Below are 16376 nucleotides of genomic sequence, written 5' to 3'. Positions count from 1 at the left end.
ACCGGAACCAGATTAGGGCCTGAAGCCATCCTGCGGTGTTGCGGCCAGGTCACAAGAAAGCGAGTTGAAGAAAGGAGCTCAGGGGCACTGTAATTCACAAACCTGCAGAGTTATAAATGACAGCTATCGTCCAAAAATAGACTGAAGTAAGGCTGCCAAGAGGACTTGAAAGCGGGGCAGAATTGCAGGAAACCGATTTCAGGAGGTAGACTGGAATTGCATTGCAAGCATAGGAAAAGAGGCAGAACGTCCACAATGATGCACTTGGCCAAAAAGGGCGTATGCGTTTTTTCCTGAATATATTCAGGAAAAAACGCATACGCCCTTTTTGGCCAACCAAGCAAGCTTGCAAAGGAAATCTGCACTACAATGAAGTCTCACTTCCCCCCGGTCAAAAGGGCCATCTGAAAAAAGTGTAAAATCCAGAAAGGCAGGACAGGCCATGGAGAACTGGGAGCCTTGTTATGCTGATGCGCGGGATGTAAATTGCCAACAACCACTCGGGAGAAGTGTATGGTGTTTCCTGAAACATCTAAAAAACAAAGCAACAGAACCTAGGGCACTTCCACTTATGGTCCTATAGCTTAGGGAAATTAAAATCAAAAAGACACAGCCACCCCAAAGTTTGGAACGGCTCTGTTTACAAGAACCTCGTTTACAGTACAAGTTCAACATCGCAGAAAGTGAAAAATGGATAAAGAAGTTGTGGTATTTACTTACAAAGCAATATCACTCAGCAAAGAAATCTGTGTCATCAGGCCCGTAGCAGCACAATGAGTGGATTCAGGTATGATGATTCTAACTGAAGTAAGTCACACAGAAAAAGAAACATCATAAAATATCAGTAATACACGGAATGTAAACTTGGCTACACAGGAACTGAATTACAGAACAGAACAGGGTCTCAAATTTAGAAAACCAACTTATGCTTGCTTAAGGGTAAAGGTGAGTTGGGGTGCTGCATAAAACCAGAGATTGAAATGAGCACAGATAAAGTTCCTTAAGTCAAATATGGAATAGACAAGAGCTACTCCTTGCTCAACGAAATGGACTCAACACCGCATATTAAACGCCTAAGAATGTACCTGACTAGTAAGTATCTTAAAACCTATGGATTGCTATGTCTCCGAAAGAGAATCAAGCATGTGTACAGGGGCATAAACGCAGCAGTGATAGGATTGGAGAGGTTCGGTGAGCAAATGAAGACCCTTTGAAGTCATATTGCATGGTACCCATTCCACGGGTCTCAACTCTCCAAGTTTAAGGTATTCTTCCTTCAGCTAAAACATGCATGTGGAACCCAAGTATGATCAACCATGTGAATGGGAGACGTGTTCAAATATGTCTCAGTTTTCCTCCCCTGGTACTCGGGTGCAACATTCCAGACGCTTTACTAACACTCTCCCCACTTGGAGAGTCAGCGCCTTTAACCTCCTGTTTGGCCCAGTTTGCAATTTCTGCGGAAGATGAACAGGAATAGCGAGAACCAATGAGAGACTAGCTGGAGGTGTCTGGACGGGCAAATTTAACTCTCATTTCCCACCAGGAAGAGGAAATAACCAAAGGCTCAGCGTGCCGTGCCGGAACCAGATTAGGGCCTGAAGCCATCCTGCGGTGTTGCGGCCAGGTCACAAGAAAGCGAGTTGAAGAAAGGAGCTCAGGGGCACTGTAATTCACAAACCTGCAGAGTTATAAATGACAGCTATCGTCCAAAAATAGACTGAAGTAAGGCTGCCAAGAGGACTTGAAAGCGGGGCAGAATTGCAGGAAACCGATTTCAGGAGGTAGACTGGAATTGCATTGAAAGCATAGGAAAAGAGGCAGAACGTCCACAATGATGCACTTGGCCAAAAAGGGCGTATGCGTTTTTTCCTGAATATATTCAGGAAAAAACGCATACTCCCTTTTTGGCCAACCAAGCAAGCTTGCAAAGGAAATCTGCACTACAATGAAGTCTCACTTCCCCCCGGTCAAAAGGGCCATCTGAAAAAAGTGTAAAATCCAGAAAGGCAACAGGCAATTGAGAACTGGGAGCCTTGTTATGCTGATGGGCGGGATGTAAATTGCCAACAGACACTTGGGAGAAGTGTATGGTGTTTCCTGAAACATCTAAAAAACAAAGCAACAGAGCCTAGGGCACCTCCACTTATGGTCCTATAGCTTAGGGAAATTAAAATCAAAAAGACACAGCCACCCCAAAGTTTGGGACGCCTCTGTTTACAAGAACCTCGTTTACAGTACAAGTTCAACATCGCAGAAAGTGAAAAATGGATAAAGAAGTTGTGGTATTCACTTACAAAGCAATATCACTCAGCAATGAAATCTATGTCATCAGGCCCTTAGCAGCACAATGAGTGGATTCAGGTATGATGATTCTAACTGAAATAAGTCACACAGAAAAAGAAACATCATAAGATATCAGTAATACACGGAATGGAAACTTGGCTACACAGGAACTGAATTACAGAACAGAACAGGGTCTCAAATTTAGAAAAACAACTTATGCTTGCTTAAGGGTAAAGGTGAGTTGGGGTGCTGCATAAAACCAGAGATTGAAATGAGCACAGATAAAGTTCCTTAAGCCAAATATGGAATAGACAAGAGCTACTCCTTGCTCAACGAAATGGACTCAACACCGCATATTAAACGCCTAAGAATGTACCTGACTTGTAAGTATCTTAAAACCTATGGATTGCTATGTCTCCGAAAGAGAATCAAGCATGTGTACAGGGGCATAAACGCAGCAGTGATAGGATTGGAGAGGTTCGGTGAGCAAATGAAGACCCTTTGAAGTCATATTGCATGGTACCCATTCCACGGGTCTCAACTCTCCAGGTTTAAGGTATTCTTCCTTCAGCTAAAACATGCATGTGGAACCCAGAGTATGATCAACCATGTGAACGGGAGACGTGTTCAAATATGTCTCAGTTTTCCTCCCCTGGTACTCGGGTGCAACATTCCAGACGCTTTACTAACACTCTTCCGACTTGGAGAGTCAGTCCCTTTAACCTCCTGTTTGGCCCAGTTTGCAATTTCTGCGGAAGATGAACAGGAATAGCGAGAACTAATGAGAGGCTAGCTGGAGGTGTCTGGACGGGCAAATTTAACTCTCATTTCCCACCAGGAAGAGGAATTAACCAAAGGCTCAGCATGCCGGGCCGGAACCAGATTAGGGCCTGAAGCCATCCTGCGGTGTTGCGGCCAGGTCACAAGAAAGTGAGTTGAAGAAAGGAGCTCAGGGGCACTGTAATTCACAAACCTGCAGAGTTATAAATGACAGCTATCGTCCAAAAATAGACTGAAGTAAGGCTGCCAAGAGGACTTGAAAGCGGGGCAGAATTGCAGGAAACCGATTTCAGGAGGTAGACTGGAATTGCATTGAAAGCATAGGAAAAGAGGCAGAACGTCCACAATGATGCACTTGGCCAAAAAGGGCGTATGCGTTTTTTCCTGAATATATTCAGGAAAAAACGCATACGCCCTTTTTGGCCAACCAAGCAAGCTTGCAAAGGAAATCTGCACTACAATGAAGTCTCACTTCCCCCCGGTCAAGAGGGCCATCTGAAAAAAGGGTAAAATCCAGAAAGGCAGGACAGGCCATGGAGAACTGGGAGCCTTGTTATGCTGATGGGCGGGATGTAAATTGCCAACAGACACTCGGGAGAAGTGTATGGTGTTTCCTGAAACATGTAAAAAACAAAGCAACAGAGCCTAGGGCACTTCCACTTATGGTCCTATAGCTTAGGGAAATTAAAATCAAAAAGACACAGCCACCCCAAAGTTTGGGACGCCTCTGTTTACAAGAACCTCGTTTACAGTACAAGTTCAACATCGCAGAAAGTGAAAAATGGATAAAGAAGTTGTGGTATTTACTTACAAAGCAATATCACTCAGCAATGAAATCTGTGTCATCAGGCCCTTAGCAGCACAATGAGTGGATTCAGGTATGATGATTCTAACTGAAATAAGTCACACAGAAAAAGAAACATCATAAGATATCAGTAATACACGGAATGTAAACTTGGCTACACAGGAACTGAATTACAGAACAGAACAGGGTCTCAAATTTAGAAAACCAACTTATGCTTGCTTAAGGGGAAAGGTGAGTTGGGGTGCTGCATAAAACCAGAGATTGAAATGAGCACAGATAAAGTTCCTTAAGTCAAATATGGAATAGACAAGAGCTACTCCTTGCTCAACGAAATGGACTCAACACCGCATATTAAACGCCTAAGAATGTACCTGACTAGTAAGTATCGTAAAACCTATGGATTGCTATGTCTCCAAAAGAGAATCAAGCATGTGTACAGGGGCATAAACGCAGCAGTGATAGGATTGGAGAGGTTCGGTGAGCAAATGAAGACCCTTTGAAGTCATATTGCATGGTACCCATTACACGGGTCTCAACTCTCCAGGTTTAAGGTATTCTTCCTTCAGCTAAAACATGCATGTGGAACCCAAGTATGATCAACCATGTGAACGGGAGACGTGTTCAAATATGTCTCAGTTTTCCTCCCCTGGTACTCGGGTGCAACATTCCAGACGCTTTACTAACACTCTCCCCACTTGGAGAGTCAGCGCCTTTAACCTCCTGTTTGGCCCAGTTTGCAATTTCTGCGGAAGATGAACAGGAATAGCGAGAACCAATGAGAGGCTAGCTGGAGGTGTCTGGACGGGCAAATTTAACTCTCATTTCCCACCAGGAAGAGGAAATAACCAAAGGCTCAGCGTGCCGTGCCGGAACCAGATTAGGGCCTGAAGCCATCCTGTGGTGTTGCGGCCAGCTCAAAAGAAAGCGAGTTGAAGAAAGGAGCTCAGGGGCACTGTAATTCACAAACCTGCAGAGTTATAAATGACAGCTATCGTCCAAAAATAGACTGAAGTAAGGCTGCCAAGAGGACTTGAAAGCAGGGCAGAATTGCAGGAAACGGATTTCAGGAGGTAGACTGGAATTGCATTGAAAGCATAGGAAAAGAGGCAGAACGTCCACAATGATGCACTTGGCCAAAAAGGGCGTATGCGTTTTTTCCTGAATATATTCAGGAAAAACCGCATACGCCCTTTTTGGCCAACCAAGCAAGCTTGCAAAGGAAATCTGCACTACAATGAAGTCTCACTTCCCCCCGGGCAAAAGGGCCATCTGAAAAAAGTGTAAAATCCAGAAAGGCAGGACAGGCCATGGAGAACTGGGAGCCTTGTTATGCTAATGGGCGGGATGTAAATTGCCAACAACCACTCGGGAGAAGTGTATGGTGTTTCCTGAAACATCTAAAAAACAAAGCAACAGAACCTAGGGCACTTCCACTTATGGTCCTATAGCTTAGGGAAATTAAAATCAAAAAGACACAGCCACCCCAAAGTTTGGAACAGCTCTGTTTACAAGAACCTCGTTTACAGTACAAGTTCAACATCGCAGAAAGTGAAAAATGGATAAAGAAGTTGTGGTATTTACTTACAAAGCAATATCACTCAGCAATGAAATCTGTGTCATCAGGCCCTTAGCAGCACAATGAGTTGATTCAGGTATGATGATTCTAACTGAAGTAAGTCACACAGAAAAAGAAACATCATAAGATATCAGTAATACACGGAATGTAAACTTGGCTACACAGGAACTGAATTACAGAACAGAACAGGGTCTCAAATTTAGAAAACCAACTTATGCTTGCTTAAGGGGAAAGGTGAGTTGGGGTGCTGCATAAAACCAGAGATTGAAATGAGCACAGATAAAGTTCCTTAAGCCAAATATGGAATAGACAAGAGCTACTCCTTGCTCAACGAAATGGACTCAACACCCCATATTAAACGCCTAAGAATGTACCTGACTAGTAAGTATCTTAAAACCTATGGATTGCTATGTCTCCAAAAGAGAATCAAGCGTGTGTACAGGGGCATAAACGCAGCAGTGATAGGATTGGAGAGGTTCGGTGAGCAAATGAAGACCCTTTGAAGTCATATTGCATGGTACCCATTCCACGGGTTTCAACTCTCCAGGTTTAAGGTATTCTTCCTTCAGCTAAAACATGCATGTGGAATCCAGAGTATGATCAACCATGTGAACGGGAGACGTGTTCAAATATGTCTCAGTTTTCCTCCCCTGGTACTCGGGTGCAACATTCCAGACGCTTTACTAACACTCTTCCGACTTGGAGAGTCAGTCCCTTTAACCTCCTGTTTAGCACAGTTTGCAATTTCTGCGGAAGATGAACAGGAATAGCGAGAACCAATGAGAGACTAGCTGGAGGTGTCTGTACGGGCAAATTTAACTCTCATTTCCCACCAGGAAGAGGAATTAACCAAAGGCTCAGCATGCCGTGCCGGAACCAGATTAGGGCCTGAAGCCATCCTGCGGTGTTGCGGCCAGGTCACAAGAAAGCGAGTTGAAGAAAGGAGCTCAGGGGCACTGTAATTCACAAACATGCAGAGTTATAAATGACAGCTATTGTCCAAAAATAGACTGAAGTAAGGCTGCCAAGAGGACTTGAAAGCGGGGCAGAATTGCAGGAAACCGATTTCAGGAGGTAGACTGGAATTGCATTGCAAGCATAGGAAAAGAGGCAGAACGTCCACAATGATGTACTTGGCCAAAAAGTGCGTATGCGTTTTTTCCTGAATATATTCAGGAAAAAACGCATACGCCCTTTTTGGCCAACCAAGCAAGCTTGCAAAGGAAATCTGCACTACAATGAAGTCTCACTTCCCCCCGGTCAAAAGGGCCATCTGAAAAAAGTGTAAAATCCAGAAAGGCAGGACAGGCCATGGAGAACTGGGAGCCTTGCTATGCTAATGGGCGGGATGTAAATTGCCAACAACCACTCGGGAGAAGTGTATGGTGTTTCCTGAAACATCTAAAAAACAAAGCAACAGAACCTAGGGCACTTCCACTTATGGTCCTATAGCTTAGGGAAATTAAAATCAAAAAGACACAGCCACCCCAAAGTTTGGAACGGCTCTGTTTACAAGAACCTCGTTTACAGTACAAGTTCAACATCGCAGAAAGTGAAAAATGGATAAAGAAGTTGTGGTATTTACTTACAAAGCAATATCACTCAGCAATGAAATCTGTGTCATCAGGCCCTTAGCAGCACAATGAGTGGATTCAGGTATGATGATTCTAACTGTAATAAGTCACGCAGAAAAAGAAACATCATAAGATATCAGTAATACACGGAATGGAAACTTGGCTACACAGGAACTGAATTACAGAACAGAACAGGGTCTCAAATTTAGAAAACCAACTTATGCTTGCTTAAGGGGAAAGGTGAGTTGGGGTGCTGCATAAAACCAGAGATTGAAATGAGCACAGATAAAGTTCCTTAAGCCAAATATGGAATAGACAAGAGCTACTCCTTGCTCAACGAAATGGACTCAACACCGCATATTAAACGCCTAAGAATGTACCTGACTAGTAAGTATCGTAAAACCTATGGATTGCTATGTCTCCGAAAGAGAATCAAGCGTGTGTACAGGGGTATAAACGCAGCAGTGATAGGATTGGAGATGTTCGGTGAGCAAATGAAGACCCTTTGAAGTCATATTGCATGGTACCCATTCCACGGGTTTCAAATACCCAGGTTTAAGGTATTCTTCCTTCAGCTAAAACATGCATGTGGAACCTAGAGTATGATCAACCATGTAATCGGGAGACGTGTTCAAATATGTCTCAGTTTTCCTCCCCTGGTACTCGGGTGCAACATTCCAGACGCTTTACTAACACTCTCCCGACTTGGAGAGTCAGTCCCTTTAACCTCCTGTTTGGCCCACTTTGCAATTTCTGTGGAAGATGAACAGGAATAGCGAGAAGCAATGAGAGACTAGCTGGAGGTGTCTGGACGGGCAAATTTAACTCTCATTTCCCACCAGGAAGAGGAATTAACCAAAGGCTCAGCGTGCCGTGCCAGAACCAGATTAGGGCCTGAAGCCATCCTGCGGTGTTGCGGCCAGCTCAAAAGAAAGCGAGTTGAAGAAAGGAGCTCAGGGGCACTGTATTTCACAAACCTGCAGAGTTATAAATGACAGCTATCGTCCAAAAATAGACTGAAGTAAGGCTGCCAAGAGGACTTGAAAGCGGGGCAGAATTGCAGGAAACCGATTTCAGGAGGTAGACTGGAATTGCATTGAAAGCATAGGAAAAGAGGCAGAACGTCCACAATGATGCACTTGGCCAAAAAGGGCGTATGCGTTTTTTCCTGAATATATTCAGGAAAAAACGCATACGCCCTTTTTGGCCAACCAAGCAAGCTTGCAAAGGAAATCTGCACTAAAATGAAGTCTCACTTCCCCCCGGTCAAAAGGGCCATGTGAAAAAAGTGTAAAATCCAGAAAGACAAGACAGGCCATGGAGAACTGGGAGCCTTGTTATGCTGATGGGCGGGATGTAAATTGCCAACAACCACTTGGGAGAAGTGTATGGTGTTTCCTGAAACATCTAAAAAACAAAGCAACAGAACCTAGGGCACTTCCACTTATGGTCCTATAGCTTAGGGAAATTAAAATCAAAAAGACACAGCTACCCCAAAGTTTGGAACGGATCTGTTTACAAGAACCTCGTTTACAGTACAAGTTCAACATCGCAGAAAGTGAAAAATGGATAAAGAAGTTGTGGTATTTACTTACAAAGCAATATCACTCAGCAATGAATTCTGTGTCATCAGGCCCTTAGCATCACAATGAGTGGATTCAGGTATGATGATTCTAACTGAAATAAGTCACACAGAAAAAGAAACATCATAAGATATCACTAATACACGGAATGTAAACTTGGCTACACAGGAACTGAATTCCAAAACGGAACAGTGTCTCAAATTTAGAAAACCAACTTATGCTTGCTTAAGGGTAAAGGTGAGTTGGGGTGCTGCATAAAACCACAGATTGAAATGAGCACAGATAAAGTTCTTAAGCCAAATATGGAATAGACAAGAGCTACTCCTTGCTCAACGAAATGGACTCAACACCCCATATTAAACGCCTAAGAATGTACCTGACTAGTAAGTATCTTAAAACTTATGGATTGCTATGTCTCCAAAAGAGAATCAAGCATGTGTACAGGGGAATAAACGCAGCAGTGATAGGATTGGAGAGGTTCGGTGAGCAAATGAAGACCCTTTGAAGTCATATTGCATGGTACCCATTACACGGGTCTCAACTCTCCAGGTTTAAGGTATTCTTCCTTCAGCTAAAACATGCATGTGGAACCCAAGTATGATCAACCATGTGAACGGGAGACGTGTTCAAATATGTCTCAGTTTTCCTCCCCTGGTACTCGGGTGCAACATTCCAGACGCTTTACTAACACTCTCCCCACTTGGAGAGTCAGCGCCTTTAATCTCCTGTTTGGCCCAGTTTGCAATTTCTGCGGAAGATGAACAGGAATAGCGAGAACCAATGAGAGGCTAGCTGGAGGTGTCTGGACGGGCAAATTTAACTCTCATTTCCCACCAGGAAGAGGAAATAACCAAAGGCTCAGCGTGCCGTACCGGAACCAGATTAGGGCCTGAAGCCATCCTGCGGTGTTGCGGCCAGCTCAAAAGAAAGCGAGTTGAAGAAAGGAGCTCAGGGGCACTGTAATTCACAAACCTGCAGAGTTATAAATGACAGCTATCGTCCAAAAATAGACTGAAGCAAGGCTGCCAAGAGGACTTGAAAGAGGGGCAGAATTGCAGGAAACCGATTTCAGGAGGTAGACTGGAATTGCATTGAAAGCATAGGAAAAGAGGCAGAACGTCCACAATGATGCACTTGGCCAAAAAGGGCGTATGCGTTTTTTCCTGAATATATTCAGGAAAAAACGCATACGCCCTTTTTGGCCAACCAAGCAAGCTTGCAAAGGAAATCTGCACTACAATGAAGTCTCACTTCCCCCCGGTCAAAAGGGCCATCTGAAAAAAGTGTAAAATCCAGAAAGGCAGGACAGGCCATGGAGAACTGGGAGCCTTGTTATGCTGATGGGCGGGATGTAAATTGCCAACAACCACTCGGGAGAAGTGTATGGTGTTTCCTGAAACATCTAAAAAACAAAGCAACAGAACCTAGGGCACTTCCACTTATGGTCCTATAGCTTAGGGAAATTAAAATCAAAAAGACACAGCCACCCCAAACTTTCGAACGGCTCTGTTTACAAGAACCTCGTTTACAGTACAAGTTCAACATCGCAGAAAGTGAAAAATGGATAAAGAAGTTGTGGTATTTACTTACAAAGCAATATCACTCAGCAATGAAATCTGTGTCATCAGGCCCGTAGCAGCACAATGAGTGGATTCAGGTACGATGATTCTAACTGAAATAAGTCACACAGAAAAGAAACATCATAAGATATCAGTAATACACGGAATGTAAACTTGGCTACACAGGAACTGCATTCCAAAGCAGAACAGGGTCTCAAATTTAGAAAACCAACTTATGCTTGCTTAAGGGGAAAGGTGAGTTGGGGTGCTGCATAAAACCAGAGATTGAAATGAGCACAGATAAAGTTCCTTAAGCCAAATATGGAATAGACAAGAGCTACTCCTTGCTCAACGAAATGGACTCAACACCCCATATTAAATGCCTAAGAATGTACCTGACTAGTAAGTATCTTAAAACCTATGGATTGCTATGTCTCCAAAAGAGAATCAAGCGTGTGTACAGGGGCATAAACGCAGCAGTGATAGGATTCGAGAGGTTCGGTGAGCAAATGAAGACCCTTTGAAGTCATATTGCATGGTACCCATTCCACGGGTCTCAACTCTCCAGGTTTAAGGTATTCTTCCTTCAGCTAAAACATGCATGTGGAACCCAGAGTATGATCAACCATGTGAACGGGAGACGTGTTCAAATATGTCTCAGTTTTCCTCCCCTGGTACTCGGGTGCAACATTCCAGACGCTTTACTAACACTCTCCCGACTTGGAGAGTCAGTCCCTTTAACCTCCTGTTTGGCCCAGTTTGCAATTTCTGCGGAAGATGAACAGGAATAGCGAGAACCAATGAGAGGCTAGCTGGAGGTGTCTGGACGGGCAAATTTAACTCTCATTTCCCACCAGGAAGAGGAATTAACCAAAGGCTCAGCATGCCGGGCCGGAACCAGATTAGGGCCTGAAGCCATCCTGCGGTGTTGCGGCCAGGTCACAAGAAAGTGAGTTGAAGAAAGGAGCTCAGGGGCACTGTAATTCACAAACCTGCAGAGTTATAAATGACAGCTATCGTCCAAAAATAGACTGAAGTAAGGCTGCCAAGAGGACTTGAAAGCGGGGCAGAATTGCAGGAAACGGATTTCAGGAGGTAGACTGGAATTGCATTGAAAGCATAGGAAAAGAGGCAGAACGTCCACAATGATGCACTTGGCCAAAAAGGGCGTATGCGTTTTTTCCTGAATATATTCAGGAAAAAACGCATACGCCCTTTTTGGCCAACCAAGCAAGCTTGCAAAGGAAATCTGCACTACAATGAAGTCTCACTTCCCCCCGGTCAAGAGGGCCATCTGAAAAAAGGGTAAAATCCAGAAAGGCAGGACAGGCCATGGAGAACTGGGAGCCTTGTTATGCTGATGGGCGGGATGTAAATTGCCAACAGACACTCGGGAGAAGTGTATGGTCTTTCCTGAAACATCTAAAAAACAAAGCAACAGAGCCTAGGGCACTGCCACTTATGGTCCTATAGCTTAGGGAAATTAAAATCAAAAAGACACAGCCACCCCAAACTTTCGAACGGCTCTGTTTACAAGAACCTCGTTTACAGTACAAGTTCAACATCGCAGAAAGTGAAAAATGGATAAAGAAGTTGTGGTATTTACTTACAAAGCAATATCACTCAGCAATGAAATCTATGTCATCAGGCCCTTAGCATCACAATGAGTGGATTCAGGTATGATGATTCTAACTGAAATAAGTCACACAGAAAAAGAAACATCATAAGATATCAGTAATACACGGAATGTAAACTTGGCTACACAGGAACTGAATTACAGAACAGAACAGGGTCTCAAATTTAGAAAACCAACTTATGCTTGCTTAAGGGTAAAGGTGAGGTGGGGTGCTGCATAAAACCAGAGATTGAAATGAGCACAGATAAAGTTCCTTAAGTCAAATATGGAATAGACAAGAGCTACTCCTTGCTCAACGAAATGGACTCAACACCGCATATTAACCGCCTAAGAATGTACCTGACTAGTAAGTATCGTAAAACCTATGGATTGCTATGTCCCCAAAAGAGAATCAAGCATGTGTACAGGGGCATAAACGCAGCAGTGATAGGATTGGAGAGGTTCGGTGAGCAAATGAAGACCCTTTGAAGTCATATTGCATGGTACCCATTACACGGGTCTCAACTCTCCAGATTTAAGGTATTCTTCCTTCAGCTAAAACATGCATGTGGAACCCAAGTATGATCAACCATGTGAACGGGAGACGTGTTCAAATATGTCTCAGTTTTCCTCCCCTGGTACTCGGGTGCAACATTCCAGACGCTTTACTAACACTCTTCCGACTTGGAGAGTCAGTCCCTTTAACCTCCTGTTTGGCCCAGTTTGCAATTTCTGCGGAAGATGAACAGGAATAGCGAGAACCAATGAGAGGCTAGCTGGAGGTTTCTGGACGGGCAAATTTAACTCTCATTTCCCACCAGGAAGAGGAATTAACCAAAGGCTCAGCATGCCGTGCCGGAACCAGATTAGGGCCTGAAGCCATCCTGCGGTGTTGCGGCCAGGTCACAAGAAAGCGAGTTGAAGAAAGGAGCTCAGGGGCACTGTAATTCACAAACCTGCAGAGTTATAAATGACAGCTATCGTCCAAAAATAGACTGAAGTAAGGCTGCCAAGAGGACTTGAAAGCGGGGCAGAATTGCAGGAAACCGATTTCAGGAGGTAGACTGGAATTGCATTGCAAGCATAGGAAAAGAGGCAGAACGTCCACAATGATGCACTTGGCCAAAAAGGGCGTATGCGTTTTTTCCTGAATATATTCAGGAAAAAACGCATACGCCCTTTTTGGCCAACCAAGCAAGCTTGCAAAGGAAATCTGCACTACAATGAAGTCTCACTTCCCCCCGGTCAAAAGGGCCATCTGAAAAAAGTGTAAAATCCAGAAAGGCAGGACAGGCCATGGAGAACTGGGAGCCTTGTTATGCTGATGGGCGGGATGTAAATTGCCAACAACCACTCGGGAGAAGTGTATGGTGTTTCCTGAAACATCTAAAAAACAAAGCAACAGAACCTAGGGCACTTCCACTTATGGTCCTATAGGTTAGGGAAATTAAAATCAAAAAGACACAGCCACCCCAAAGTTTGGAACGGCTCTGTTTACAAGAACCTCGTTCACAGTACAAGTTCAACATCGCAGAAAGTGAAAAATGGATAAAGAAGTTGTGGTATTTACTTACAAAGCAATATCACTCAGCAATGAAATCTGTGTCATCAGGCCCTTAGCAGCACAATGAGTGGATTCAGGTATGATGATTCTAACTGAAATAAGTCACACAGAAAAAGAAACATCATAAGATATCAGTAATACACGGAATGTAAACTTGGCTACACAGGAACTGAATTACAGAACAGAACAGGGTCTCAAATTTAGAAAACCAACTTATGCTTGCTTAAGGGGAAAGGTGAGTTGGGGTGCTGCATAAAACCAGAGATTGAAATGAGCACAGATAAAGTTCCTTAAGTGAAATATGGAATAGACAAGAGCTACTCCTTGCTCAACGAAATGGACTCAACACCGCATATTAACCGCCTAAGAATGTACCTGACTAGTAAGTATCGTAAAACCTATGGATTGCTATGTCTCCAAAAGAGAATCAAGCATGTGTACAGGGGCATAAACGCAGCAGTGATAGGATTGGAGAGGTTCGGTGAGCAAATGAAGACCCTTTGAAGTCATATTGCATGGTACCCATTACACGGGTCTCAACTCTCCAGGTTTAAGGTATTCTTCCTTCAGCTAAAACATGCATGTGGAACCCAAGTATGATCAACCATGTGAACGGGAGACGTGTTCAAATATGTCTCAGTTTTCCTCCCCTGGTACTCGGGTGCAACATTCCAGACGCTTTACTAACACTCTTCCGACTTGGAGAGTCAGTCCCTTTAACCTCCTGTTTGGCCCAGTTTGCAATTTCTGCGGAAGATGAACAGGAATAGCGAGAACCAATGAGAGGCTAGCTGGAGGTTTCTGGACGGGCAAATTTAACTCTCATTTCCCACCAGGAAGAGGAATTAACCAAAGGCTCAGCATGCCGTGCCGGAACCAGATTAGGGCCTGAAGCCATCCTGCGGTGTTGCGGCCAGGTCACAAGAAAGCGAGTTGAAGAAAGGAGCTCAGGGGCACTGTAATTCACAAACCTGCAGAGTTATAAATGACAGCTATCGTCCAAAAATAGACTGAAGTAAGGCTGCCAAGAGGACTTGAAAGCGGGGCAGAATTGCAGGAAACCGATTTCAGGAGGTAGACTGGAATTGCATTGCAAGCATAGGAAAAGAGGCAGAACGTCCACAATGATGCACTTGGCCAAAAAGGGCGTATGCGTTTTTTCCTGAATATATTCAGGAAAAAACGCATACGCCCTTTTTGGCCAACCAAGCAAGCTTGCAAAGGAAATCTGCACTACAATGAAGTCTCACTTCCCCCCAGTCAAAAGGGCCATCTGAAAAAAGTGTAAAATCCAGAAAGGCAGGACAGGCCATGGAGAACTGGGAGCCTTGTTATGCTGATGGGCGGGATGTAAATTGCCAACAACCACTCGGGAGAAGTGTATGGTGTTTCCTGAAACATCTAAAAAACAAAGCAACAGAACCTAGGGCACTTCCACTTATGGTCCTATAGCTTAGGGAAATTAAAATCAAAAAGACACAGCCACCCCAAAGTTTGGAACGGCTCTGTTTACAAGAACCTCGTTTACAGTACAAGTTCAACATCGCAGAAAGTGAAAAATGGATAAAGAAGTTGTGGTATTTACTTACAAAGCAATATCACTCAGCAATGAAATCTGTGTCATCAGGCCCTTAGCAGCACAATGAGTGGATTCAGGTATGATGATTCTAACTGAAATAAGTCACACAGAAAAAGAAATATCATAAGATATCAGTAATACACGGAATGTAAACTTGGCTACACAGGAACTGAATTACAGAACAGAACAGGGTCTCAAATTTAGAAAACCAACTTATGCTTGCTTAAGGGGAAAGGTGAGTTGGGGTGCTGCATAAAACCAGAGATTGAAATGAGCACAGATAAAGTTCCTTAAGTCAAATATGGAATAGACAAGAGCTACTCCTTGCTCAACGAAATGGACTCAACACCGCATATTAAACGCCTAAGAATGTACCTGACTAGTAAGTATCGTAAAACCTATGGATTGCTATGTCTCCAAAAGAGAATCAAGCATGTGTACAGGGGCATAAACGCAGCAGTGATAGGATTGGAGAGGTTCGGTGAGCAAATGAAGACCCTTTGAAGTCATATTGCATGGTACCCATTACACGGGTCTCAACTCTCCAGGTTTAAGGTATTCTTCCTTCAGCTAAAACATGCATGTGGAACCCGGAGTATGATCAACCATGTGAACGGGAGACGTGTTCAAATATGTCTCAGTTTTCCTACCCTGGTACTCGGGTGCAACATTCCAGACGCTTTACTAACACTCTCCCGACTTGGAGAGTCAGTCCCTTTAACCTCCTGTTTGGCCCAGTTTGCAATTTCTGCGGAAGATGAACAGGAATAGCGAGAACCAATGAGAGACTAGCTGGAGGTGTCTGAACGGGCAAATTTAACTCTCATTTCCCACCAGGAAGAGGAATTAACCAAAGGTTCAGCGTGCCGTGCCGGAACCAGATTAGGGCCTGAAGACATCCTGCGTTGTTGCGGCCAGGTCACAAGAAAGCGAGTTGAAGAAAGGAGCTCAGGGGCACTGTAATTCACAAACCTGCAGAGTTATAAATGACAGCTATCGTCCAAAAATAGACTGAAGTAAGGCTGCCAAGAGGACTCGAAAGCGGGGCAGAATTGCAGGAAACCGATTTCAGGAGGTAGATTGGAATTGCATTGAAAGCATAGGAAAAGAGGCAGAACGTCCACAATGATGCACTTGGCCAAAAAGGGCGTATGCGTTTTTTCCTGAATATATTCAGGAAAAAACGCATACGCCCTTTTTGGCCAACCAAGCAAACTTGCAAAGGAAATCTGCACTACAATGAAGTCTCACTTCCCCCCGGTCAAAAGGGCCATCTGAAAAAAGTGTAAAATCCAGAAAGGCAGGACAGGCCATGGAGAACTGGGAGCCTTGTTATGCTGATGGGCGGGATGTAAATTGCCAACAGACACTCGGGAGAAGTATATGGTGTTTCCTGAAACATCTAAAAAACAAAGCAACAGAGCCTAGGGCACTTCCACTTATGGTCCTATAGCT

General features: G+C 44.0%; 1 long non-coding RNA gene across 8 annotated transcripts in view; it reads right to left on the bottom strand.

Annotated features, from left to right (window-relative positions):
• Positions 1 to 16376, bottom strand: part of LOC307181094 — a 500233-nt gene that overhangs the window by 407702 nt on the left and 76155 nt on the right. Inside the window, exon 1 of one of the 8 annotated variants that reach the window (XR_013825881.1) lies at positions 10195 to 10213. The exons of the other annotated variants lie outside the window; for them this stretch is intronic. This is a non-coding gene — a long non-coding RNA (uncharacterized lncRNA). Of the gene's footprint in view, positions 1 to 10194; positions 10214 to 16376 lie in introns of those variants that run through there. 8 annotated transcript variants of the gene reach the window in all.

Source organism: Stenella coeruleoalba (assembly GCF_951394435.1).
Source record: "Stenella coeruleoalba genome assembly, contig: scaffold_57, whole genome shotgun sequence".
NCBI classification, from domain to species: Eukaryota; Metazoa; Chordata; class Mammalia; order Artiodactyla; family Delphinidae; genus Stenella; species Stenella coeruleoalba.
This window is presented reverse-complemented; position numbering and strand designations above follow the sequence as displayed.